This window comes from Phacochoerus africanus, chromosome 4, assembly GCF_016906955.1.
Source record: "Phacochoerus africanus isolate WHEZ1 chromosome 4, ROS_Pafr_v1, whole genome shotgun sequence".
Lineage (NCBI taxonomy): Eukaryota > Metazoa > Chordata > Mammalia > Artiodactyla > Suidae > Phacochoerus > Phacochoerus africanus.
In genome coordinates, this window is record NC_062547.1 from 36063518 (window position 1) to 36090611 (window position 27094).

Genomic DNA, 27094 nt, shown 5'->3' on the forward strand with positions numbered 1-27094 from the left:
ATGCTACTTCATTAGCATTTTCTTTCCTCAGTGTAAAATACAATATTCTTCACAGAATGCATTTGATACAAGCTTGGCCAAATATCTACCCTCAAACCCTGAACGTTTACACTAGAGGAATATATAGCATATGAGTTTCAACCATTTATATTTGCTAATTCTTCAAATTACATATTTTTGTAAAATGTGCAGTTTTGATGGCCTATTCTTCAGTCTTGTATGCAGTTTGGATAAGTTTTAATAACCTTTAAAAAGTTTTGATGGGTAATTTTCAATGAATTCCTCTCTCAAAAAATAAAGATGCAATTATATTTTATTTTTATCTATTCTAAAATGTATTATTAGCATAATAGTTTCATGAAGTCCAGTACACTTTGAAGTGTGAACTGTATTAATTTTTCCAAGCACAAATTGGAACACACATTTGCAAATTGAATTTATTGGAATGAAAAAAGTAAATAAGGATTCTTAAAGTAAGAAACAATGAAAATTTAATATAAGCTTTTAGGGAGGAAAGTATCTGAGATAACAAGATTTTATTTAACCATATCTTCAGAGAGAGATGCCAATGTTATAGGTATGTGTAAAAAGATCTAATATGCTATCATAGTGCTCAGACTAAGACTGCCCTGATTTAGAACTTATTCATTCCTTAAAACCACATTAGGACTGCTATGCATCATTTATGACAGAGCAATTTGAATCCCTCTAGAATTGAAGAGTAGAAAAATTAATTTGGTAGTCCTCACCACTGATTAGATGATTTTTATCTGAGTGTCTGTTGGAACCATTCTTGATTCTGTGTAGAGATGACAGATGATTTAATAAAAACTACTTAGGGTTTTCTACTAAAATTAGTTAAGAGAAATGTATTGGAAAATTTGAAGGCAATTTGACAGCAAAATGAAAACAATGATATCTTGTGTCACATTCCTCTGCTGTCTGTCCCTTCCACTCTTCAGCACAAGTTTGCTCATTCCTGCCTTCATGTCTTTGCTCCTAATCTTTGAACAATTAGTACACTACTGGGTTTGCCCTTTTTCTAGTTCCTGTAAAACTGAATTTAATAATTGTATAGCAACCAAACAGTGTGTGGATGTGCATGTTACGTTGGGAACAGGTGATGTTTACAGACACATGTAGTCCAATAAACATTTTGTCTTTTGAAAAGTTTTATCATTACATGTTTTTCTGCATACAAATGTATACTTTCTTCATGGGAGGATCACCTGTATTCAGAGCACAATCTATGTGCTATAGAAAAGAGAGCTCTCAACATGAAGGTGCTAAGAGACTCCATGGCAAGTTCATCTCTGTCCATCTCAGGTCTAACTTCCAATGGTGTCTGAAATACCACCCTTAAAATCAGGGCTCTGGGTTGTAACTGTGATCTCTGTTCCATCATTTTTATTCCATTATTCATTTATTCTTCAAGCATCAAATGCTTCTGTAACATGCACTGAAAATAAAAAGAATCATGAGAAACCACATAGACCTTGGAGCTCTCACTGTCTGTTGGGGAGATAGACACAAATACTAAAATATACCAGATTTATTGTATACAGTTTGTATCATCATTATACAAACACATTAAACTTCTATGTAGAATGCATATTCTCTGAAGAGTAATAGTAGTATGATTACATAAGAAAAATGATAAAGCACTTATAAACATTTTTTTTGTTTGTTAAAACAAATATAATGAGCACAATACAGTGAATAACGGGAATGGTTTTACATCCAACATAAATACAACTTCAGCCCCAGAAAATGTGATTGAAGTTCCTTGAAAGACCCTAGCCAAGTTATCCTTTAATACCTGACCAGTAGAATCCAAAAGAGATAATAATAAATGCTTGTTTTTGTTTGAGGTAAGAAGTTTTGGAATGATTTAATATAGAGCATTAGATAAGTAATACAGTAGCAAAGATGTTCTTCCCTGTATTCTGTAAGTTTTAAAGTATTAATTTTTATGTAAACTGATTGTACAAATTAATTTCCTTTGTGGATAAATAAAAATATTTCAAGTACGTTTTTTATCTTGATGCTTGTGGTTAAAAAAATTGTCATTTTCACCAGTAAATTCTGTTGAAAATCAATTGGCCATGTATGTGTCTGTCAGTGAGTGTTTTGCACTCTCTTTTCTGTTCACTGGTCCTATTTGCCTATGCCTACTCCATCTCATACTCTTTTAATTATATTTAGTTTAAAATCCTGTGATGTACGTTATCCAACATTGTTCGTATTTTTCAAGGTTTCTTTTTTACTTCATAGTTTCTTTGCTTTCCCATATAAATTTGTGAAACAACTTGGCTCTTTAAAAAAAAAATGGGTACATTTTGATAGAATTTTATAAATATAATTTTAAAAATTACTGCATTCACTCAATAACCTGCTGAAATTTAAAATTACCTGTACACACAATTCATTACTTACATATTTTTCATCCTCATATCTGTCAGAGTACTTAGTTCATGTAAGTGTTCCAAAATGTTTTGAAGAAATAAAGATGTAAAGTTCCCATTGTGGTTCAATGGTAATGAATCCGATTAGCATCCATGAGGATGTGGGTTCTACCCCTGGCCTTGCTCAGTGGGTTAAGGATCTGGTATTGCTGTGAGCTATGGTGTAGGTTGCAGATGTGGCTGAGATCTGGCATTGCTATGGCTGTGGTGTAGGATGGCAGCTGTAGCTCCAATTCGACCCCTAGCCTGGGAACTTCCATATGCTTCAGGTGCAGCCCTAAAAAGAAAAAAGAAAGAATGACAATTTATTTTCATGAATTTATTCAATTCATAATTATTTTATTATGGGATGTTTTCACTTTTCTCTAGAAGTTGAGCCTGTAAGTGAGCCCTATCCTGGCTCACTTGTAAACCGGAATATGTATTGTCTTTAAGGCATTTTTTTTCCCAATTTGTAGTTTTTTTACTAAATGCAAAGCCTTAGGTTATATTTATACTTTTTAAAATATTTTAGGGGAAAACAATGTTCCAACATATATATATATTCTACAAAATATGTGCATATATTCTATGAAAATGGTATAAGTATTTTCTAAAAATAATTACATACCCTTTAATGAATGATATAACAAAGAACATTTGACTAATGTATAAAGTTCTTAAAGATTTAGAACCATATCTTCCAAAATGTGTTTTATGGAATACAAGTTTTTATGTATAATCAGTGAACAAAAGGCTTTTTTGTCATATCATATTGTTACTGGTACATTCTATCCTCTTTCACTTGGCTATCTCAGGACATATTGGCTCATTAAAGGTTCTGAGTTATCCTATCATAAAGAAGTCAGTTTATCAGTGTTTAAGATCAAATTTTGCAAACTAATCTGACTATTTAAGCTTTCCTGGTAGAACATCTATTAATGTCACCGAATGCCAATGATTTTTCAGAAACTTGTAGGCTACAGGGTCAATGGACCAGCAGCATAGGCATCAATTACAAGATTTTTTATACATGCAGAATCTCAAGTACCACCATAGACCTAGTGAATCTGAATCTACAAATTAACAGAGTTCCTCAGGATATTTTCATGCAGGTTAAAATTCATTTTATTTAATTATTTTTATGGCCACACCCATGGCATACAGAAGTTCCTTCACCAGGGATTGGGCCCAAGCTACAACTGTGACCTATGCCACAGCTGCGGCGATGCTGGATCCTTTAACCCACCATGCAGGGCCTGAGATCAATCCTATGCCTCTACAGTGACCCAACTGCAGCCAGATTCTTAACCCACTGTGACACAGGGGGAACTTGCCCAGGTTAAATTTTAGAACAACTGCTTCAGTGTAGTATTTTGAAAATTTGGGTTTAATTATCTTATTTCCTAAATATCTTTTATTAATGATCACTATTTAACTTTTATTTCTAAGAATCTTAAAGATTTTTATGGATAGGTTAATTCCAGGCTTTTAAACTATCCCTGAGTGCTCTAAAATATAGGTTTTGCCTTTGTAGGTTTCTGGTAACCTATATCCCAAATTACAGTCCAATCTTAAACTACTCATTAAAGACTATGGGGAAGGAGACACTAGTTTCTTTCTTAGGTCTCCTAAATCTTTATGAACATTTTACATATTTCTCCTCTGACTTTAAAGTAAAACTTGTATTTTGTATGCCTATGTCTTTACTTGAGGAAAATAACATTTCTGCATTTTTTGACTGCCCTTTGCCCCCATGGAATAGCTTGAACAAGGAGGTGGTGGGGGCAGGGGTACTAAAGTCACAGGATAAATTTTAGATCTAAATCAGGAATGTTGATTCCTAAAGTCCTTCTTATAGTCATAAAAGTTTCTTATTAACCCTATTTCATTTTCATTTGCTACCATTGGCATTGGTCCCTTTTTTTCCTCTTCAAGCTCCATAGGAAAGAATTTTGTTAAAGCAGAATTTTGACAGTTGTTTACTCTAAGTTCTGAAATATACGTGTGTGTGTGTGTGTGTCTATGTGTGTGTGTGTTGTGTGTAATTCCTTGGAGGGTAACCTTCACAAATTTGGCAGATTTGCTGCAATTTGAGCCTTCCTCCCCAGATGTAAATCAGAAACTCATTTTATTGGTCTCCTTGAAGGCAGAGTACAGATATGTGACTCAGATCTTTAAATCAAAAATACCTGTGTGAATATAAGATTAACATTCAGAAGTCAGTTGCATTTCTGTATACCAGCAAGGCAATATTAGAAAAGGAATACAAAAATACGATACCTTTTAAAATTGCACCTCACAAAATCAAATACCTCGGAATACACCTGACCAAGGAGGTAAAGGACCTATATGCCCGCCGAGAACTATAACACTTTAATCAAAGAAATCAAAGAAGATGTAAAGAAATGGAAAGATATTCCATGTTCCTGGATTGGGAAAATCAATATTGTAAAAATGGCCATACTACCCAAAGCAATCTACAGATTCAATGCAATCCCTATCAAATTACCCAGGACATTTTTCACAGAACTAGAACAAACAATCCAAACATTTATATGGAACTACAAAAGACCCAGAATCGCCAAAGCAATCCTGAGAAACAAAAACCAAGCAGGAGGCATAACTCCCAGACTTCAAGAAATAGTACAAAGCCACAGATATCAAAACAGTGTGGTACTGGTATCAAAACAGACAGACAGACCCATGGAACAGAAGAGAGAATCCGGAAATAATCCCTGACACCTATGGTCAATTAATCTTTGACAAGGGAGGCAAGAACCTAAAGTGGGAAAAAGAAAGTCTCTTCAGCAAGCATTGCTGGGAAACCTGGACAGCTGCATGCAAAGCAATGAAACTAGAACACACCCTCACACCATGCACCAAAATACACTCCAAATGGCTGAAAGACTTAAATATACGACAGGACACCATCCAACTCCTAGAAGAAAACATAGGCAAAACACTCTCTGACATCAACATCATGAATATCTTCTCAGGTCAGTCTCCCAAAGCAATAGAAATTAGAGCAAAACTAAACCCATGGGACCTCATCAAACTGAAAAGCTTTTGCACAGCAAAGGAAACCCAAAAGAAAAAACAAAAAGACAACTTTCAGAATGGGAGAAAATAGTTTCAAATGATGCAACCGACAAGGGCTTAATCTCTAGAATATATAAACAACTTATACAACCCAACAGCAAAAAAGCCAATCAATCAATGGAAAATTGGGCAAAAGAACTGAATAGACATTTCTCCAAAGAAGATATACAGATGGCCAACAAACACATGAAAAAATGCTCAACATCACTGATTATAAGAGAAATGCAAATCAAAACTACCATGAGATACCACCTCACACCAGTCAGAATGGCCATCATTAATAAATCCACAAATCACAAGTGCTGGAGGGGCTGTGGAGAAAAGGGAACCCTCCTACACTGTTGGTGGGAATGTAAACTGGTACAGCCACTATGGAGAACAGTTTGGAGATACCTTAGAAATCTATCCATAGAACTTCCATATGACCCCACAATCCCACTCTTGGGCATCTATCCGGAAAAAACTCTACTTAAAAGAGACACGTGCACCCGCATGTTCATTGCAACACTATTCACAATAGCCAGGACATGGAAACAACCCAAATGTCCATCGACAGATGATTGGATTCGGAAGAGGTGGTATATATACACAATGGAATACTACTCAGCCATAAAAAGGAATGACATAATGCCATTTGCAGCAACATGGATGGAACTAGAGAATCTCATCCTGAGTGAAATAAGCCAGAAAGACAAAGACAAATACCATATGATATCACTTATAACTGGAATCTAATATCCAGCACAAATGAACATCTCCGAAAAGAAAATCATGGACTTGGAGAAGAGACTTGTGGCTGCCTGATGGGAGGGGGAGGGAGTGGGAGGGATCGGGAGCTTGGGCTTATCAGACACAACTTAGAATAGATTTACAAGGAGATCCTGCTGAATAGCATTGAGAACTTTGTCTAGATACTCATGTTGCAACAGAAGAAAGGGTGGGGGAAAAATGTAATTGTAATATATACATGTAAGGATAACCTGACCCCCTTCCTGTACAGCGGGAAAAAAAAAATACCTGTGTGAGACTTTTATTTAGAAGAGAATCATGTGAGAAAGAAGATACCTCAAGAAATTCATTTTTCAATGAGGATGGTGACAAAGGGTAGACTGGCAGAGGTTTTGAAGTTCTGTGCCCCTTGTCAGCCCTGGAAGGGAATGTCTTCACACCGTGTGTGCAGTGTCATTGCAGGAACAGTATTGAGTTCTAATTAATGTTTTTCTGAACTATGTGGTGTCAAAATTCCTAATCTTTGCGTCTCACCAAGTGATCTCTGAGTTGCCTGATATCTTTTTAAAAATTCCTCTTCCGCTTAAAAATGTTGCTTAAAAATGGGTTCTCTTGTTTGCAAATAAGAATGAAACTAATAAATGGCAAATGTTTTTAATATTATAAATCCTTTAATTAGCTTTAAAAAGACTGTGATAGGTTTATTGTCTTTTAAGAAAGTCTAAAATAGTGGTAAGTACACAGTATATATTTTTAAAATGTGTATAGATATTGATTTATATTTTCCTTGCTAGATTACAGAAACTTTTTCAGCCACACCCTCAACATATAGATGTTCCTGGGCCAGGGATTGAATCCCAGCCACCAGGACCTATGCTGAATCTGCAGCAAAGCTGGATCCTTAAACCACTGTGCCATAGCAGGAACTCCTACAGAAGCTTTCTTAATTCTCTTTCCTACTAAATGATCATGATCTAAAATGGATAAAAAAATGTATTTTCTAGGTGTATTATTCCACTAAACTATTATTTTTTTTTAAATTATTCTGTTGTATCCCAGATGGCAATTGAAAGAGATTAGCATAGTAAGAAAAGCTTTGGGAATTTATATCTGATAATTCATTTCCACTTACTGCCCCTAAAACAGTTACTAAAGCCATGGCAATTTTCATGAATCAATATAATTTTAGCCCTCTTTTTGCATGATTGTTTTGCAAGGAAGGAAGGAAAAGACACCATCACTGGGGACTGATTCTCCTTCCTGGCTGATTACCTCCCTGCAGAACAACTCATACAACATGTGAGTGAGAGTGTGACTCAGCTGAGTGATGCCCCAACTAGGGTACTGAGATACTGAGAGCAGACTGTATAATTTGTTCCTCTAGATCAGTTCTTTCTCTGTCTTCCCGTGTCCCCAGTGTGCTGTCGGAATATGATCCTTACACTCAGGTTTTAGTTGTGTTCAGTGATTAAGAAGGGCCAGCAGGAGGTATGATGGTGGAAGGAAAGTATTGCAGAAGCATTATTTCTCTGGCTCCTTCCTTTCTGGACTTTGGGTAAGAAGTGGATGAGTTTCTCTATAGAAGGTCACAGTTCCTCTGTGACGGTCCCCACCTACAGCTAGAGATTTCTCTAAGGCTCTGGTAATAGTTCCATCCCCTTATTCCTTTAGACCTCGGGATGGTGACTGTATCCCTCTGCTACTAATTCTCAAGTATATCCTTGTGTTAACTTTCACTTTGTCCACATCTCTGTTAATGGGCTTTTCACTAAATGTTGTACAATCATTCCTTTGAACATTCACCTATTTCTTTTCTGGGATCCTATTTAATGCATTAATTCCATGAGTAGTCCTAGGAAGAGATGCTTGACATGGTTATAGATGTTGGGTTGTCCATATACTTGACAAATAAATAGATATACTCTTTTTTTATAGAAAATAGAGCAATGTTAATCTTTGACCTGAACTGATAATATGATTATGAAACTATAACTAGGATTGGCTTGGAAAGTAGTGAAAGTACAGGACAAGGTCCTGGGAGATGAAATATCACGGCACCTGGTCAGTGTGGTGACAATGGTGATTAAATAGGAATTCAGGCATAATTTTCTACTTCTGGCAACACTAGAGCCCTTGGTCGTCACACACTGCAGGACCAAGTAAAAGCGTTGTTGCCCAACCTTGAGACAAAGAGATAAACTTATTTCAATTGTTGAGATTCATACTCAAGCCCTTTATATTGATCCCCTTACCAGGGCCTTAATGTGCTGGCTTGAGTGTTTGTAGTTGCATTAACATTCTGTTCTCCATTCCCAACAAACAAAGGCACTGACTTGGTAGAATTAAGCATTAGACTACTGAGGAGTTCTCCTCGTGGCTCAGTGGTTAACGAATCCAACTAGGAACCATGATGGTTGTAGGTTTGATCCCTGGCCTTGCTCAGTGGGCTAAGGATCTGGCATTGCCATGAGTTGTAGTGTAGGTTGCAGATGTGGCTTGGATCCCTCATTGCTGTAGCTCTGGCGTAGGCCGGTGTCTACAGCTCCGATTGGACCCCTAGCCTGGGAACCTCCATATGCCGCGGGAGCGGCCTTAGAAAAGGCAAAAAGACAAAGAAAAACAAAACAAAACAAGACAAAGAACTAGACTACTGAAATCTGAGTTAAACTATGATCTAGAAGAAAACATCCCACAGAATGTGATGCTTTCCAGTAGGATTTGATACATGACTCAAACCTGTGGTCATACAGTGAATTCTCCTCTATGGCTGGAATACATGTTTCCAGAAATCAAAAAGTAGAAGTGAGAATCAGATGACTGATTTGTATGTCACAACACCATGGACCTCAGTTTTCTCTAGTTTTACCTTTCGCAGGTGTAGTTAAGATCTTGTTATTACTCCATCTAACAACTCATTTTAGGAACATTTTGCGTCTTGTCCTTATAACATATCTTCAGTGAATGTAAAAGATTTGGTGTTCAACATAGGATTTTTTTTAATTGTGGTAATATTATATACCATGAAATTTTCTATTTTAATTATTTTTAAATCTACAGTTCAGTGGCACCAAGTACATTCACGTTGTGTAGCTACCAACACCATTCTTTCCAGAATTTTTTCGTCTTCCCAAACTGAAGCTTTTTATATCATTAGACAATACTAACCCATTCTCCCTCCCCCTCAGCCCATAACAGCCAACATTATACTTTTTTTTCTCTATGAATTTGACTACCCTAGGTACCTTATATAATTACAACCATATAATATCTGTCTCTTAATCTCTGGCTTATTTTCACTTGCATAATGTCTTCAAGATTCATCCATGTTGTAGCATGTATGTATTTGAGAGTATGTGTATATCTGTGTTCTCACAACTAACTATAACACAAAACACATAATTTCCCACATCTCCTTGATTAAAATTAGATTAATTTGTTCTATTACTTGTGCTCGCTACTTATTCCAGGGAATACTTTTTCTCTTTGCTTCTAAAAATAATTTTTAAAATGCAGTATTTTTTTCACAATTTTTACCTTTTCATTGTGATCCACAGGTTTGCTAATACACAATAGCCAGATTATTTTTTTCCCCTGTTTAGTAGAGTCAGAAACTGATGGTGGCTGATCATCCTTCTGAGAGTTCCATCCAAATAAATTTCTTTCTTTTGTCATGAATGAAAACAAATTGCTTTCAAAACTTTATCACTTCTAGTCCTTTATGAGCTGTCTGATAGCTCATATTGTACCATTTATTGCCGTAGAATCTTATGGAAAAGTAACTACATTTTTTATTAACTGGAATTGTTTCTTGAGTATGTTCGCCAGCCTTTCTATCTGCCTTGGGAGTGATTATGTACAAGTTGTGGAAATTCAGCTAACATAACAGAATGATGAATCCTTCAGGCCCTGAAATGAAGTTTCATGAATTTGTCTGGACAGGATGAACTCATTTTTCTCTTTACTTTCACACAATAATGATTAGAGAAGGGAATTTCTTTCCAGACTCAGTCCTCCTGAGTATAATTCAGATGATATGATCAATATCAGCTCAAAGAGCCTAATATTTTTCAAATTCAAGTTGTTCTCATTTCTAATCATGATTAGTAGCAGTGAATTTGAAACTATTTATACGCAACCCTCCACACACTTCCTTTGGTAAACGCTGAAAATACAATCCCAGAGAAGACAGTCTGATTACTGCTAAAATAAAGAGGTAAATACTTATTTTCCTATCACTGTGTTAGACTTGTTATTTTTCCTCCTTTCTTCTCCAATATAAATTGTAATTAATCTCAAGGTCTGTTGGGGACAGATTTCTTCTTTGAATTTGTCACACAATATTTTATTTTTTAAGAGAATTAAATGATTTTTATTTTTTCCATTGTAGCTGGTTTACAGTTTTCTGTCAGTTAAGGAGCCAGCCAAATACAGATGGGTTTCTATAGTCAAAGTAGATTGAAATTTATAAATTTATCTGGGATTAATGTCAGAATAAAATATCTAGGACCACATGCATACATAGAAAAGAAGGATTTTCAAGGGCACACATGTACACCTAGGGAATCAGAGAAGCTGGGCATGAAGTTTCGCTCTAATGTGTCTCTTTGTGTAACCTTGGGAAGTCCCTGCACCTCACTGGACCTTCATTTCTTCAATCTGTTAAGAGAGAGGACAGAGCTATACGGTCCATTTATTGTTCAAGGTATTATGAGTCTGTCACTGAGTAGAGGACTTTGAGATGCTATTCAACATACCAGGCATCTATTGCCCTCAAAAGACAAACCAGGGCATTCTATCAGCAACACCAATCAGCACCCCACCAGCATCTTTATAAATGCAAATGAAAGAGGAGACATTATTACTGAAGGGCCCTTTTACTCCTGGGGACAAGGGTCTTAGGTATCTATAAGAAGTTTCATTTAAATCTTTCTAAGTATATGTAATGCACTATTTTATGTCTTTTTTAATGTGAGAAAAATATAAAGCTCAGAAAAATAAAGGCAGTTTCCAGGACAACAGAACCAAAAATGACAGAGTTGAGATTCCAGCTTGATTCTCTCTGACCTTATCCTGAAAACCTAAAAAACTGAATTTCTACCTCACTGGTTTCTGACTTGCCTTAGAAATCATCCCATACCAAAAATTCCTGGAAACTCATTTACTTTTATTCATACCTGTAGTTTCCCACTCCTTGAGAATGTTCTTTCAGTTCCTGCCTTGGGCCTTACCGTGTGAGAGGGGAAAAAAAAAGTGTTTAAAAAAATGTTTAAATGTGGCCAAGATAAATAGATTGTTGACTAATCAGACCTAGGGAATGCTTGCTGCTTAGCTTTTCCATTTATCAATTCCTTCACAGTGTCTAATATTTTCCCTAATTTTAGTTATAACTACTTAAATTAGGGAAAATATTGGAAACTGAAATACATTGTTTTTATTTCTTTAAAAACTCAAGATCTCCTTTTCATTATTTTCATGCCATCATCCTTTTATCTCTTTCTTTATAATTATTCCAAATTTGCTTTGCTTGTCTTCTGAATTGTATTTTTATGTAAACATTGTAGCCAATTATACTTTAAACTGACATCTGTATACTATTTGCCTTATAGACTTCAGAGGAATTAAAATTTCTCTTTTCAAAATGCCATTTGAAGAGAAATGTAATTTGTTTGCATTTGTGACTTGGCCTTTCAGATGCTTTAACAAATGCTTTTCCTTTTTGTTTTGCCATTTAGACATTTTAAGCTTAATCAATAAGGGGGTTTAAGCAAACTCCAAACATGCTCAGGTTTTATTCTCCAAATATCAAAGTTATCTATCAGATGCCATGTCACCACATCTTGACATGCCATTATCTCAATGGATATAACATTTTTGGAATACTCTTGCAAGTAAATAATGAATACAAAAAAAAAATGCCTGATGTATTTTCTACATTTGGTATTCAATTTTTTTAAAGTTGAATGAATTCAAACAGGTTAGTTAACAAAAGAAGCAAATACAAAAAACAGATGGAAAAATATTCACACTTTTGAGCAATCAACAAAATGCATATTTAATCAACTGTAAGTCACTGTGTTTATACCATGAACACTAGACAATATTACAAATTATAATGCTAATTGCTAGAAGATATAGTAAAATGAAAGCATTAAGATAGTTTTAGAAGTTGAAAATAGGTTTACATTTTAAAAAATTAATCTGGTAATAAATAGCAGTACTTATAAAGACATTTATGTATTCTGACCTTTTAGGTTACATGCCACTTCAAGATTGTTGAGGTGCTTGTGTTTCTAAGTTTATATAAAGAAAATTTTTAATTCACAAAGATACTTTGAGATGCATAATCTATCTGCATTTTCAGCCTGGAAATAACTGAATTGCACAGTGATATTAAAACAAAATATCAATGCAAGTAATTACTACTTTATCATTAAATGTATAATTATAATAGTGAATGAAGATAATGTGAACCACTTTGAAATGTTATTTAAAATCATAACATAAATTTATATTTGTTCAGTGATTACAGTTGCAATAATATATCTGTGTTTGTTCAATTTAAGAAAAGGAAATAAAATACTAACTACATAGTGTTGTCAAAACTCGGCCTGAAAATTTCTAAGTATCTGCAGACCTGTTCTTCCTGTTTTTCCAGGCACAGAGTGCCTTTCTTCTGATCTCCTCCCTGAACTCTTTCAGAGGTGTTGAGGGTCAGCAGCTGCAGTTGTTCACAATTTAATCCTTGTAGAGGTAAACGGTAAGTGCCAATCTTCAGTTGGCTCTGCCATTAAAGTATAGATTAGAACTAATGCACATGAGTGTATTACATTGTCTCCATTCAAGTGCTAGGAAGAAAATTAGAGAAAAATATGATGAATATTGTTATTCTTTACAATAAAGAGTTTACACGTCAGTATGCAATAAATGATTATACAACCAAATTCTGGGCAAGGATAAGGGGGAACTTGATATTAAAGAAGTAAATGAATTAATGATTTCTGCACACTGTTAGCAAGGATTCTTTTTAGATGCTATTTCCCTGCTAAAAGTCATCCTCTTTACCACTTCAAAATCTGCTTGCTGCAAAGAAGGGGACTCACATGGCCTTAAATGAATTGTTGAAGATAATGCTCCTAAGTTTCAGCTTTACATGAAGCTGGGCTGTAGCTAATTGGAACAATGATTGGTTGGTCAATATAAATTCAATAAGGAGAATCTCTTCGAGGTATTTTAGATATAAGATTGAGATTTCTTTAAATTGGTATAGAAATTCCAGTAGAAGAAACAGCTGTTGCATTGAAAGTAATAAAAAAAAATCAGAAGATACAGGATGTAATGTGAAATTATCATTAGAACAAGTAGCAGAAAATCTGCAAGGTGTCATTTTATATTATTTCAGTTTAATATAAAGTAATCTTATATATGCTTATTTTGTGTAAGCATATGCTTATTTTGGCTCTAACTCTGTAGTATGGAATTATTCTCATTTGTTCTAGTGATTTTTATATAATATTTGATTAAAAAATCTCTTCTGTATCAGGAGACTGTATTTAGTATCCAGTGACAATTGAGCTCACTTCTTGCAGAACATTGCTTTATCAGACTTCTCTTTGACTTCACTCCTTGTTACAACATCTTTCAACTAAGAATAATGTCCTCTACTGGCCTGCCCATGGAGATTGATTCCAACCATTGGGGAACATTCTGAAACCTCTCTCTCCATTTTGCCTCTCTGAGGTCTGGACAATACCTATTATCTGTGGTATATGGGACAAAGGAGTGGATATTTTCAGAAGTCCATGTGTATGTAAATGCTTTAGCTTGAAGGAGCTTCTGAGTACCACCCCCATCACTCACCAAATATTATTCTAGTTTGAAGCTAATTTAAATAATTTGGATAAGATGAAGGGATTTAAAGTAATTTTTTTCTTTAAATACTGTCTCTCAGTTATTAAAAAATAATTTATAATTATGGATCACTCTTTGCTATGAAGAATAGAAACTTCTGCCTCTCCAAAAAGGGGTTTCCTCTAGTCTATGTGAGCTCATGTATGACTTCATCTGCCTTACCTGCAATGTGAGGTAAGGTTGTGTTAATAACTTAGGCTTTGGAACCTGGGTTCTTAAGCTTGCTTAATTCTGTGACTTGGGAGGGCCACTTGCTTTCTTTTTTCTCATCTGTCAATTTTGAGTAATAATAATGCTTTTTTTCATGTTGTCATTAGGATTAACATTTCCAGTGTTCCCTTTGAATGCATCTGCATTTCATATATCCATAATTTATTTTTATAAAAATTCAGCTGACTCCTAACAATTGAGATCTCAGTATACCAGGATATTTCTGCAAGCACAAAGAACATATTTAAACACTGACATGTATCTAGCTTGATAAATTCTAACTTATCTGCAGCTTGAAGATCTAATTCTCTGTTTACTTTTGCTAAAGCCTATCTTGAAATTTTAAGGATGATACACTTACCTTTCCCAGCCCATTATCCCATGATCATTCTTATACAGAGAAAACTCACAATAATGTCACTAATCATACTGAATGAGACATATAATTATAACTTTCCCTAAAATATTAATATTTTCCCATAAATACAAATTCATTAGCATTAGTGATCCCATCTTATGATCCAGGGATTATGCTATATCCTCCCTAATCATAGCTCTGATCAGAATATTCTCCTACTCAACAAAGTCTGTCTTCACATTGCCAATAGCCTGATGTTGTTTGTGCTGAACCAATGAGAATAATAAAATGAGGAGGGGGCAAGATTAATTAGTTTCAGATAGAATTTCCTCTTTTTTTTTTTTTTTGTCTTTCTGTCTTTTTAGATCCGCACCCGTGGCATAGGGAGGTTCACAGGCTAGAGGTCCAATTGGAGCTGTAGCTGCCAGCCTATGCCAGGGCCACAGCAACGTGGGATCCGAGCCACATCTGTGACCTACACTAAGCTCAGGGCAATGCAGAATTCTTAACCCACTGAGCGAGGCCAGGATTCAAACCTGCATCTTCATGAGTGCCAGGCCATTTCGTTAACTGCTGAGCCATGACGGGGAACTCCTCCTCTTTTTAAATTTATGTTTATTCTCGGAGTTCCCATTGTGGCTCGGTGGTTTATGAATCCAACTAGGAACCATGAGGTTGTGGGTTCAATCCCTGGTCTTGCTCAGTGGGTTAAGGATTTGGTGTTGCCGTGAGCTGTTGTATAGGTCACAGACAGGGCTCGGATCTGGCATTGCTGTGGCTCTGGCATAGGCCAACAGCAACAGATCCAATTAGAACCCTCGTCTGGGAACCTCCATATGCCATGGGTGTGGCCTTAAAAGATGAAAGAAAAAAACAAATAAATAAATAAATTTCCTTTGTGATTTGCTCAGCCACTCAGGTTATATTTATAAATAGACTATAGGCACTCTCTAGTGTACGGAAATATATCACTTTAAGAGAACATGCGCTGATCAGTAACTCTCAGTACTACAAACTATGGCTACTTCTGTCTTTTGTGCTGCTATTTATCCATGCACAATTCCATTAAATCTGATGCCCAGGATAGGGAAAAAGTTAAACTGAATCCCTAATTGAACATATCACCATATTTATCTTTTTCCTTATAATGGAAGGTTAGCAGTTTTCTTCTGCTGTAATAAAGTATATATTGGTTTTCTTAGCATGTTCACCAGAAATACAAATAAATAATTTGTAAGTGTCAGTACAGGATATGATAAATAAGAGTGGGATCATTTGTAAAAATTGTAGCTATATGATAAATTACTCACTTTTAGAAATTGTTTTCCCCATAGATGATATCTTTATCCATCGCATCAGTTTTATATGGGCGTTAAAGCTTTTGTTGGGCTCATAAGTTAACACAGGTTGAATTTAAATTAGAAATCTGTCAACTAGTTGTTTCACCTTGGACCAACTATATAAACCTTTCAGATTTACCTTCCTAACTGAATGTTGTTGAAAGGACTGTCTCAGATAACATGTGTTATTCTCACAGCATGATGTTTCAACGAACTTCTTTTGGAGTGTTGGCAGAATCTACAGTGACACTCTTTAAGAATGTTATGCTATGGTGTGGACCTTGAAAGCTATGACCCTATACCCATGGCCACAGATAAAGAAATGATTGTAAACCTGGTGGAAAGATGGCCCAAGATTACTTGAAATTTAGAACTGATCCAGTGATATTAGTGAAAGAGAGAAGAAGTGAATTATAAACTTGTGTTAGCTAAGATAGATAAAATCTGCCAAAGCACAATGAAATAAAAGGAACTAGAATGAAACAGTTCTAAGAGGAAATCAGATTAAAGGGAGAAAGCATTGCCCGGAGCATTTCCAGCATCTGGTTTTAGTACAACATAAATTCTCTGCTGTCCTCACTCCAAAGATATTTTATTGTCTTGTCAAAAGCAAATTGGTCTTGGAGTTCCCATTAAAAAAAAAAAAGCATATTGGTCTAAAGCAAATGGCTACAACATGGGAAATATTCAATAAATATCCATTCAACTACCACCTCATAACATAAATGTTTTGGTGAATCTTGTACAATACGAAACAGATGTATATACATACACGAATATGTACCATTAATGATTTGAAAAGTCACAAGCAAAGATTTGGCCCTTTTTTTATTAAAAACAAAACTGAAATATTTTAACAATTAAATGCACACACAAAAACTTAAAGTATCCTTTATTAAAAGTCAAGAAAGATGTGAAGAAAAGATACTCTTTTTTTAAGTTTAAGGGAAGCAGGTGTGGCATATGCAAGTTTCCAGGCTAAGGGTCAGATCAGACCTGGAGCTGTCAGCCTAAGCCACAGCAACGCCTGATCTAAGCCCTGTCTGCTACCTTCACCACAGCTCACGGCAATGCCAGATCCTTAACCCACTGAGTGAGACAAGGGATGAAACCCACATCCTCATGAATCCTAGACGGGCTCATACCGCTGAGCTATAACGGGAACTCCTTTTATTTATTTATTTATTTATTTATTTATTTATTTATTACTTTTAAGGCCATGTGTGTGGTATATGGAATTTCCAAGCCTAGGGGTTGAATCAGAGCTACAGCTTCTGGCCTACACCATAGCCACAGCAATGCCAAAGTAAAGATATTCTTAATGAAAGAACCCCCTGTAAGAAATAAGAGATAGACTTGCTCAAACTTTACACAAACTGACTCAAGTGAAATATGGTTTTCAATATGGACATTAGCATAATCCATTTAAATTCACAGAGAAATCACATATTCACTCATATTCAAGATGGGAAAGACCTATCAGGTCAGTCACACAGTCTGTTCTTAAATTGTCAATACGTGGTGTCCTACTTTGTTCTACAGTATATTTGCCCATTTGGGGCTCTGTATCAGATAATCTGAACCCACACAGGCAAAAATCATCCTCATAAAGCATAGTCAGTAAATACCAGATCTCAGAAATACACCAATATTGTTTTTTTTTTTTTTTCTCAGAAGAATCTTTACAAATTGCTTGCTTAAGCAAGTATACTAGTTCCTGAGAAGCTGGTTAAAGATTTTGCCGTGATAGATGCCTATCTTCAGAGAAAAGGAACAAACTCTTCAGATCGTACTTCAAAAGAAGATTGGACATGAATGCCCTGTTTATTAAAGTTTATATTGGTAAACTGGGTTGAGAAAGGCAGATGTACACACATCTCTGCATTTCTGACACTTCCTTTCAAATCTTAAGGAAGCTTTTTTTTTTTCCATCCTGCAGTATTAAGATCAAAATATTATTCACAGTAAATGTTTTATTATTCTTTGCTGAGGTGATGTATCACCATTTCCTCTCTGAGGAGATTTCCTTCATCTCCTGAGTTTGGCACAATGACTTCTCCCTCTATCTTCTCACAGGAGCTATGTATGAAGACTATAAACATGAGCTTTCAAGTCTTCTCAGATCTCAGCTGCCTTACTTATTTCTGTGTGAAACTGACGGATCACTTAGAGTATTCAGTCATTCTTAACACATCTCTTGAACATCTGGCACAATTTAAGAGCCCTCTGATTCTCATTAGGAAAAAAAATGCCACAAATACTTGGTTAATTTCTAAAATGCGTTCTTTCAGATGTCTGTGAATTCAAATGAGTCCTAGATGCCAATAGTGATCAGTGCATAGTTGGTGTTCAATTAAGAATTCTTGAAGATGGACATTAAACAAATAAAATCTCCTTAGGGAGTGAAAAAAATAATAAACTAAAAACTGAGAAACTCCCAGTTATAGGCATCTATAAGTAGTTTTCTAGACCTTAAAATATGCATGTACAGAAAATATGCCCAAGGCTTTATATGCTGTTACAAGTAGAATTTTATGTCTCTGGGTGCCAAATTAGGCTTGTGATAAAGATGTATTTACTTCTGGGAAACAAAAACAAAATAAGTTTACTCATGTTTAAGCTTAAGTAATTACTAATAATCATTATAAATCTAGGTAAGTCCCTATCATACACAAAAGGCAATTAAGTAAAATTAATGAGTTGATAAAAAATTATTATAATACCAGAGGCACTTAATGAATGGACACTCAAAAAACGCTGTAGGTCTCAAAGAAGAGGTAACATCCCAAGGTATAATGTTAGGATAATTCTTGAAGGAACCACATTAATTTTAATCATAGTTATAATATATTAGCCTTTAGAATAAACATCCTCCATATTTGCTTATCTTAAGCTGAGGTAATCACTAGTAATCACCATTAAGAACCTGAAAAGCAGAAAGGCAATTAATCACCTGGAAATCATCCCTACACTTTAATCACTCCCTTCCTGGCCTCAATGAATCTTTATTTTTTCATATAGTAAATGAGAACAATGATACCATCTCATAATTCACACAGTTTGTCCTGAGGTTTAAGTATAGTTACATAAAAGCACATAATACTGTTTCCAACCTAGAGTAGCAGTTCACAAAAAATCAATTCACTCTTTTTCTTGAATTTCTAATAAAGAGTGATAGATTTTTTTTTTTTAAGGCAGAAAATCTAAGGGATAGTTTCATGGCTGATAAATTAGAGAAAAGACCAAGACTTTAAAGCCCGGAAACTGGGTTCTGGACTTGGCTTTGCCATTGGCTTGGCTGGTCATGAACGTATGCCACATGGGGTCAGCCCGTCTCTCCAAGGAGTTTCAGGTTCTCCACCATGTAATGTGTGACTAATTTATGCCACTTCTTCCTATTACCACTTCTCTCTTCATGCTACCTCAAACTGAGGATTCTATTAATATAAAACAGGGGGTTATGTGCAAATGATTGGCCTTTTCCCAGTTTAAAATGGCCTGCTGCTTATCTTTGATTAGGGCTTTCAGTTTCTTGCTGTTTGCCACTCCTTCCCAGGTGAGCATATGTGCCCCATCCACATGAGTCAGCCCATGCTGTATTATGAGAAGTCTGGTTTTAGCATATCAAATTCATCATCTCTTAGCTGAAATAGCTCCTTATGTGTGGATCATTTTTATCATATTTAAATTTGAATGAAAAAATTTTAATTGACACTATGATAAAGATAGAGGATGAACAATTGTCATGATCCCCTCGCACTGAGGAATTTTCCCTATTTATAGAAGTCTAGATTTTCTAAATTCAGTGTCAATTAAGTTTGGGTTATATTTAAGAGTATCCTTATATCAATGATTTTGACAAGGCATTTAGAAAGTCCTTCAATTTTGTAACTTTCCAATTCAGATCTCAAGGTAATATATCACATTCTAAATGAAAGAATTTATATTTTCAAGAGACTTTAAAAGAGTATGCAATTGTAAGGTAATTAAAAGAACTATCTAAGTAAACTTTTTCTTTTGATGCATGCCACTGTGATGCTGTATTGCTGGAATATTTTCTAGTATTATCTTCATAAAATTTAAAAGGCAATTTTTGAATTGTAAAGTAATGCCACTATTCCTCAGAAAACATTGGTGAGGAAATAATATTCTATTCCATTCCTTTGATACAATGAGAATTTAAACATTTTTTTTTTGCAGTTTTTAAACTAAGAATCTGGATAATCTCATATAGTTTACATTAGGGTTGACTCTAGTGATGTATATTCTGTGAGTCTGGGCACATGTAAAATGACATGTGCCCACCATTACAGTATCATATAAAGTATTTTCACTGCCCTAAAAATCCTCTGTGCTCCACCTCTTCATTTCTCCCCTGATCCTAAATCCCTGTAAGCCACTGATCCTTTTACTGTCTCCATAGTTTTGCCTTTCCCAGAATGTCATATGGTGGAAATCATACAATATGTAGCATTTTCTGATTAGCCTCTTTCACCTAGTAATACTCATTTTAAGTACTTCCATGTCTGTTCATGGCTTGCTAATTCATTTATTTTATTTTTAATAAACACTCTTGAAGACTGTATGTTTACAAAAAAAATAGCAAAGATATTGAAGAGTGTTCTATATACCCTATAACCCATTGAGCCCTTTTATGAATAACTTACGTTCATATGGTGCATGTGTTATAATTAATGAAGCAATACTGATATACTGCTTTTACTTAAAGTCCATAACTTATTCAGATATCCCTGGTTTCACCTATTTTTCCTTTTTTTTTCCCATCCCAGGATCCCATCCAGGATACACACTATAGTTAGTTGTCTTATCTCCTTAGGTTCCTCTTGGCTGTGATAGTTTCCTAGGCTTTTTCTTGTTTTTAAAGACCTTGACAGATTGGAGGAGCACTGGTCAGGTATTTTATAGAATTTCCCTTGATTGGGATGTGTCTAATGTGTTTCTCATGATTAGCCTGAGATTGAGTTTTTGAGAGGAAGACAACACAGAGGTAAACTGCCATTTTTATCACATCATGTCATATCAACATGTATATTTGCAACATTTTTTACCACCATTAATTTTGAACTTGATTGTCATTTTAAATATTTCATTGCTATTTCTCTTTCATTACATGCTGTCTAATGTGATATCTGCTGCAACCTTTTCCTTGTTCTTCTGAAGTTGTTTGTTCCTCATTCTCCTGTTGCTGATTTCAAAATTTTCTTAGTTTTGTGCAGTATGAATATTTTAATGCCTCGGTGTAGATTTTTGGTGTTTATCCTGACTGGGGTCTTCTGAGCTTCCATCATCTGTTCTTTAATGTGTATCATCAATGTTGGAAATCTTTGGTCATTATTACATCAATGATTCTCTTGTCTCTTTCTTCTCCTTTTGGCATTCAGATTACATCTATTTTTTCACCTTCTGAAGTTACCCCACAGTTCCTATAGTTTCAGATATTTTTCTCATACAATTTAGTTTTGGAAGTTTGTATAGCCCTATAATCATGCTCATGGATTCCTACCTTAGCTGTATCCAGTCTACAGATGAGCCCAAAAACAATGTTTTTGATGTTGAATATTTCCTTTTGATCCTTTCATAGTCCCCACCTCTTTGCTTATGTTGTTTATCTGTTTTGAATATTGTCTATTTTTCCATAAAAAATAACATATTCATCATAGTTATTTTAAATTCCCTGTCTGACAATTCCAAATGTATGTCTTATCTAAATTTAGTTCTAAAGCTTGCTTTGACTACTCACATTGTGATTTCCTTCCTTTTAGTATGTCTTCCACTTTTTGTTGAAAACCAGGTATGATATATCAGGTAACAGGAAGTTAGTAGACTTGTAGTGTAAGATTTCCCATTAATATGACTTGAAATTGGGCTGGTTTTAATATTTGCTCTAACTTTGCATCACTTCAAATGTTCCTAGGGTCCTTGTTCTCTCTCACCTCTTCTTGGGTTTTCATAAAAAAATCATCTTTGGGTAGTATCTGTGTCTTAACAGCTGTTTTGAGCTACAATCTCTTATTATCATTCTGGACCCTTGTCAGTGTGGTAAAATGTGGGGTAGGAGAAGCAGGCTATAGTCTAATGATAAATTCTAATTCATTTAGTGGGACAGAGCTATAGATGTGAACCTCACAGTGTTCACTAGCTTTATCACTATTTTTAAATTCTCTTTTATTAGACACAGAAAAACCAAAAGGGGCTAGAGTAAAGAATTTTAGTGAAACATTTGGAGAACTAGATAGAGAGCTTATAATTTTGTGTTTGTGCATTATCTAATAAGAGATTTTCAGGCAAGTACACTATAGACTTTTCGGAGATAAGTAATGTATAAATCCGTATATAATATATTTTAAAAGCTCAATGTGATTTTAACATCTAAGGAATTATTACTAAAATATTACAGGAGAAAGGCCTTCCATTTTGAACCATTTAGGCATATGAACCAAATAATATACTCTGAAATATAGAATGTCAGAAATGATGACCTTCTAATGACATTTGGTTGGAAATTTAGTGCAGGAGAAATCCAAAGCACCAAAACCATTTCATAACAATTAATTTTGTACAAAATGTTAATGATCTCATTTGTTAAATTCTGAATCCATTTTCAAAATTGTAATGGTTTCAAAATTAGGGAGCCCAACATAAGATTCTTGCTGTGTGACAAGCTATTTCTGGCAGGGCAACAGAAAGCTGCAGATATGAAATTATGTTCATGCTTAATCAATCATTATAAAAACATACACACTCAAATTATATTCATAGCCACAGTGAGTTAATGAAGCCTGAATGCTTTCACTTAGACTGGGGAGAAGGCAAGTATTGAAACTAACATGCTTTAACACCTTTATAGGGCAGGACAAATGTATTTTCCTTCTTCATGTCTAAGTTCTTAGCTAGGGCCCCTATAACAAAAGACAGATCACCAAGAGAAAATAATGAACATTTATTTAATATAAATTTTAAGTCATATGCAGACCTTCATAAGAAAAACTTCACCTGAGTATGTTTATGCTAGTGTTGATGTAGTATGGAAATATGTGATAGAACAAAAAGGGTATGAGCCAAGTGAAGTAAACTGGGAGAAACTGAGCAAGGCCTCTTTGTTCTGGTTCCTCAGTGTCCATTATGTCTTCAGAGATAAGAATGCACATTTCTTCTGAGCTAAAGGGAAAGCACCTCTCATGTGAGACATGAGGGTGTTATGACCTGCTTCAAGGGAAGACCTGGAAGTCCTTCCTGCACCTGTGCATTTGCGGATTCCTTCAGCTTAAAATATTCAATATGCCAAGGTGCTTTGGGGGGGGGAGCTAGTTTGACCCTAATCCCATCATGTACAAAAACTAAACTGGGCACTAGTCTGGATACACACATTTTCTCATTTTTCATACACTGATGATGAAAAACCATCATTTGACTGTATTTGACTAACTATGAATTTATTGAGGGTAATGTAATAATTTGAGATCCTTGGTGTGAAATGGGATGCTTTTACTCTAAGATACTGGTCAAGGGCTTTGTACTACCTTTGATCTCAGCAAAAAGAATATTCTCAAAGAGAAATTTTTAACAAGTCAGGAAAAATATGCATCAAACATCTAAATATCAAAGGATCTCAAAATAGTGCTTTAGTGCTTCTATGTAAAATCATGCTAGAAAGCATTCACAAATGCATTTTATGTAATACCTTATATATAATTAATGTACATTTGTTAACAGTTACCTACTTCTTGAGGATTTTATAAAATGATCAGTGTGTGTCACAAGCATAGGAATGAGACAACACATTGATGGCTTTCTGGGCACTGAGGACCAGATCCTGGCATTTTGTAGTCCTAAATACATGTCATTTAGTTTCTGAGTCCAAAGCACATATTAAAAAAAGATGATGATGATGATCTCTAAGTAGATTTATAAAGGATATTGTGCACCCAGGCATCAGAGGGAAAAAAAAATACATTATATATGTGGTCACAGTTACTCAATACAATTTATAAATTTAAGAACTGCTCTATAGAAAAATACATTAAAATCTTAATTTATTACATATGGTTAATAATAGCATGAGTTTTCAGCTTTAAATAAGATTAAGGTAGAAAGAATAGAAATTTCTTAAGATGAGAAAAAATCATGATTTCAAATCATGTAAGTTGGCTGATTGGTGTACGAAATTTTAAAGGGATAAATATAAAGAACTACAGCTAATCAAAACTACTTCAGAGAAAGAGTCATATATTTGCATGTGACTTTGCATGACCAGTCTTTAGAAGTTTTATCTTTGGGCCAAATATCAAATCAGTCTATAGAGAGAGGAAAATAGTGGCATGACGTTAGCATAATGGCACAATGTCAGAAGCGGACAAGGGGTTCCTTTTTTTTTTTTGGTTTTTTTTTTGGTTTTTAGGGCCACAGTTCCAGGCTAGGGGTCAAATCAGAGCTGCAACAACCAGCCTATACTACAGCCACAGCAATGCAGGATCCAAGCTGCATCTTGCGACCTACACCACAGCTCATGGCAATGCCAGATCCTTAACCCACTAAGGCACTAAGTGAGGCCAGGGATTGAACCTACATCCTCATGGATACTGGATGGGTACATTACCACTGAGCCATGACAGGAACTCCCAGACACGGGATTTTTGGTGTCGGTAAACTCAATATGAGATAACATGTTAATGTACATCCTTCCCTCTTCACCCCCCTAAAATGAAACCTGTTCAAGTATAGGCAAATATAATAGCTTTAGAGTATTAAGAATTAAGGAAATGTTAATTGTTCTCACCTCTTCTTTAATCAGACCAAACCTTGAATACTGGATTCACTTTTGATGCACTTATCTTGGTGACAGTCACCAGAGTGGAGTTCACACTAGAATATCCGAACTGATGTGAATACTGTGTAATCTGAGGAATGGCTCAAAGAAATTAAGAGTAAGGAAAAAGAAAGATGGTCATCTGACCATATCTGTCCTAAGAAGGGTACTGGACTTATTGTGCGTTAAGCTAGACTGGAGAATTTTGACTAGTTTGATAGATGTAACAGGGAAGCAGAATTTGCCTTAATATAAGAAAGAATTTTAAAATGATTCGAATTAGAAATCGGTTATCCTTGACAGTTATTTTTCAATAGCTGGAAAATTTTAGGTTGTGTTTAGGATGAGCCATTGGAAAATATACTTCAGAGCAGCGAACCTCAAATTTAATGTGTCCAAAACTCACCTATGGGTCTTGTTAACATGCAGATCTTGTTTCCTTAGGTAAAAGAGAAAGAGGATTGTTTTGTATTTCTAAACTGTCCCATTTGGTGCTAATATTACATGTCCATAGACCATGCTTAGTATATAATGCAGGGGACTGAGCAGACTCCTTTGCAGGTTTCTTTTTGTATCTATGAACATCCAACTATCTCAGGGTAAAATTTTCTACTCCATCTCACTCTAATAGTAGAAAGAGGTGAAATTTTTCAATGAGTATTCAAGAAAATCAAGTGGGAGGAAATCCACATCTTGGTATGTGCTACCATACACACTGCATAATTTTTGCCTTCTATATTAAAAGTTTCTGGAAAAAACAAACAAAACAAAACACTGCTCATTTACTACTTTCTGGTGCCTTTAAATAAATCCTCTCTCTTTTTTTTTTTTTTTTTGCTTTTTAGAGCTGTACCCACAGCATATGGAGGTTCCCAAGCTAGGGGTCTGATTGGAGCTACAGCTGCTGGCCTACACCACAGCCATAGCAACATAGGATCCAAGCCACGTCTGTGACTTCACAGCTCACGGCAATGCCGGATGCTTAACCCACTGAGCGAGGCCAGAGATCAAACCCACAACCTCATGGTTCCTAGTTGGATTCATTTCTGCTGTGCCACAATGGGAACTCCAAATCCTCTCATTTTGTATCACTGCCCCTTGCTTTCATTAATATTGTTAGAAGTGAAACTGTGCCAAGATATTTGCATTAAGGTCATATTTAACTGCATGTGGATTTCAACAAATTTCATGTGACTGGTAAACATTTGTAATATTACTCAACATCCAAAGGCATTTCTTGTGATTTTATTCCTTTGTTGTTCCAGTTATAATAGAGGACAGCTAAAACTTCAGACCCTTGACTATAAAGCTGAAGGATGGTGGCTGAATCATCTAAATCTTTTGGATGAGAATGCCTGATAATATATCTTTTTTGACACATAGAAGATTCTAAGTATGATTTAGCTGTGGCCATAATTACATCTTTGAAAATGGCATGCAGTACTTGCTACTTAAGAAAGTTTCCTTCATGGAACTTTGTGTGTACTTTTAGGCTAGATGGTTGATTTCATTTTTAGTTTTCATAGAAAGTAAAGTTTTAAAAATTATTTTCAAATCCTATAATAGAACTTCAAAACAATCAGCAACTTCCCCTGCCTCACTCTGAAGCTTCAAATCATATTTAAAAAAAAAAAAAAACTCATTTCTTTAGTTCTATTTTCAACTCATATTCATAGTTGTTACTATCCATGCTAAGAATTCTAGTCATTTTTTTAGCTAATTTGTACCAATGAATTCCAGAAGGCTGAAAGGGGTTGGAGGATACTATGAAAACTTAGAAATTCTTTTTTTTTTTTTAACAAAAGTCTCCAAGATATCTACCAATTAAGAGAAAGCTAGAACAGAAAATATATCATTTGGTGGCTTGTTTCAGATTGCATGGTAAATCATGAGAATTTTAATTCAGAGCAAGGAGCTATGTGCCAAGCTTTGTGCTCCAAAAGAGAAATCAGTCTTCAGCTTATCAGATGGAAAAGAAAAAAAGGGCATTTGACTTGAAAGAGTTTAGGTTGACAGACTTGATTCACCCTATTAGGATACAAGGAAACCATATGTCTTTTGAGTTCAGATGTCAATCAATGAAGATACAATTCCTATAAATAAATGGTTTCTTATTATTTCAGCTATCTTCTGCCTGCTTTAGAATGAGACTGTCACAAAACATTTTGAAAGATCA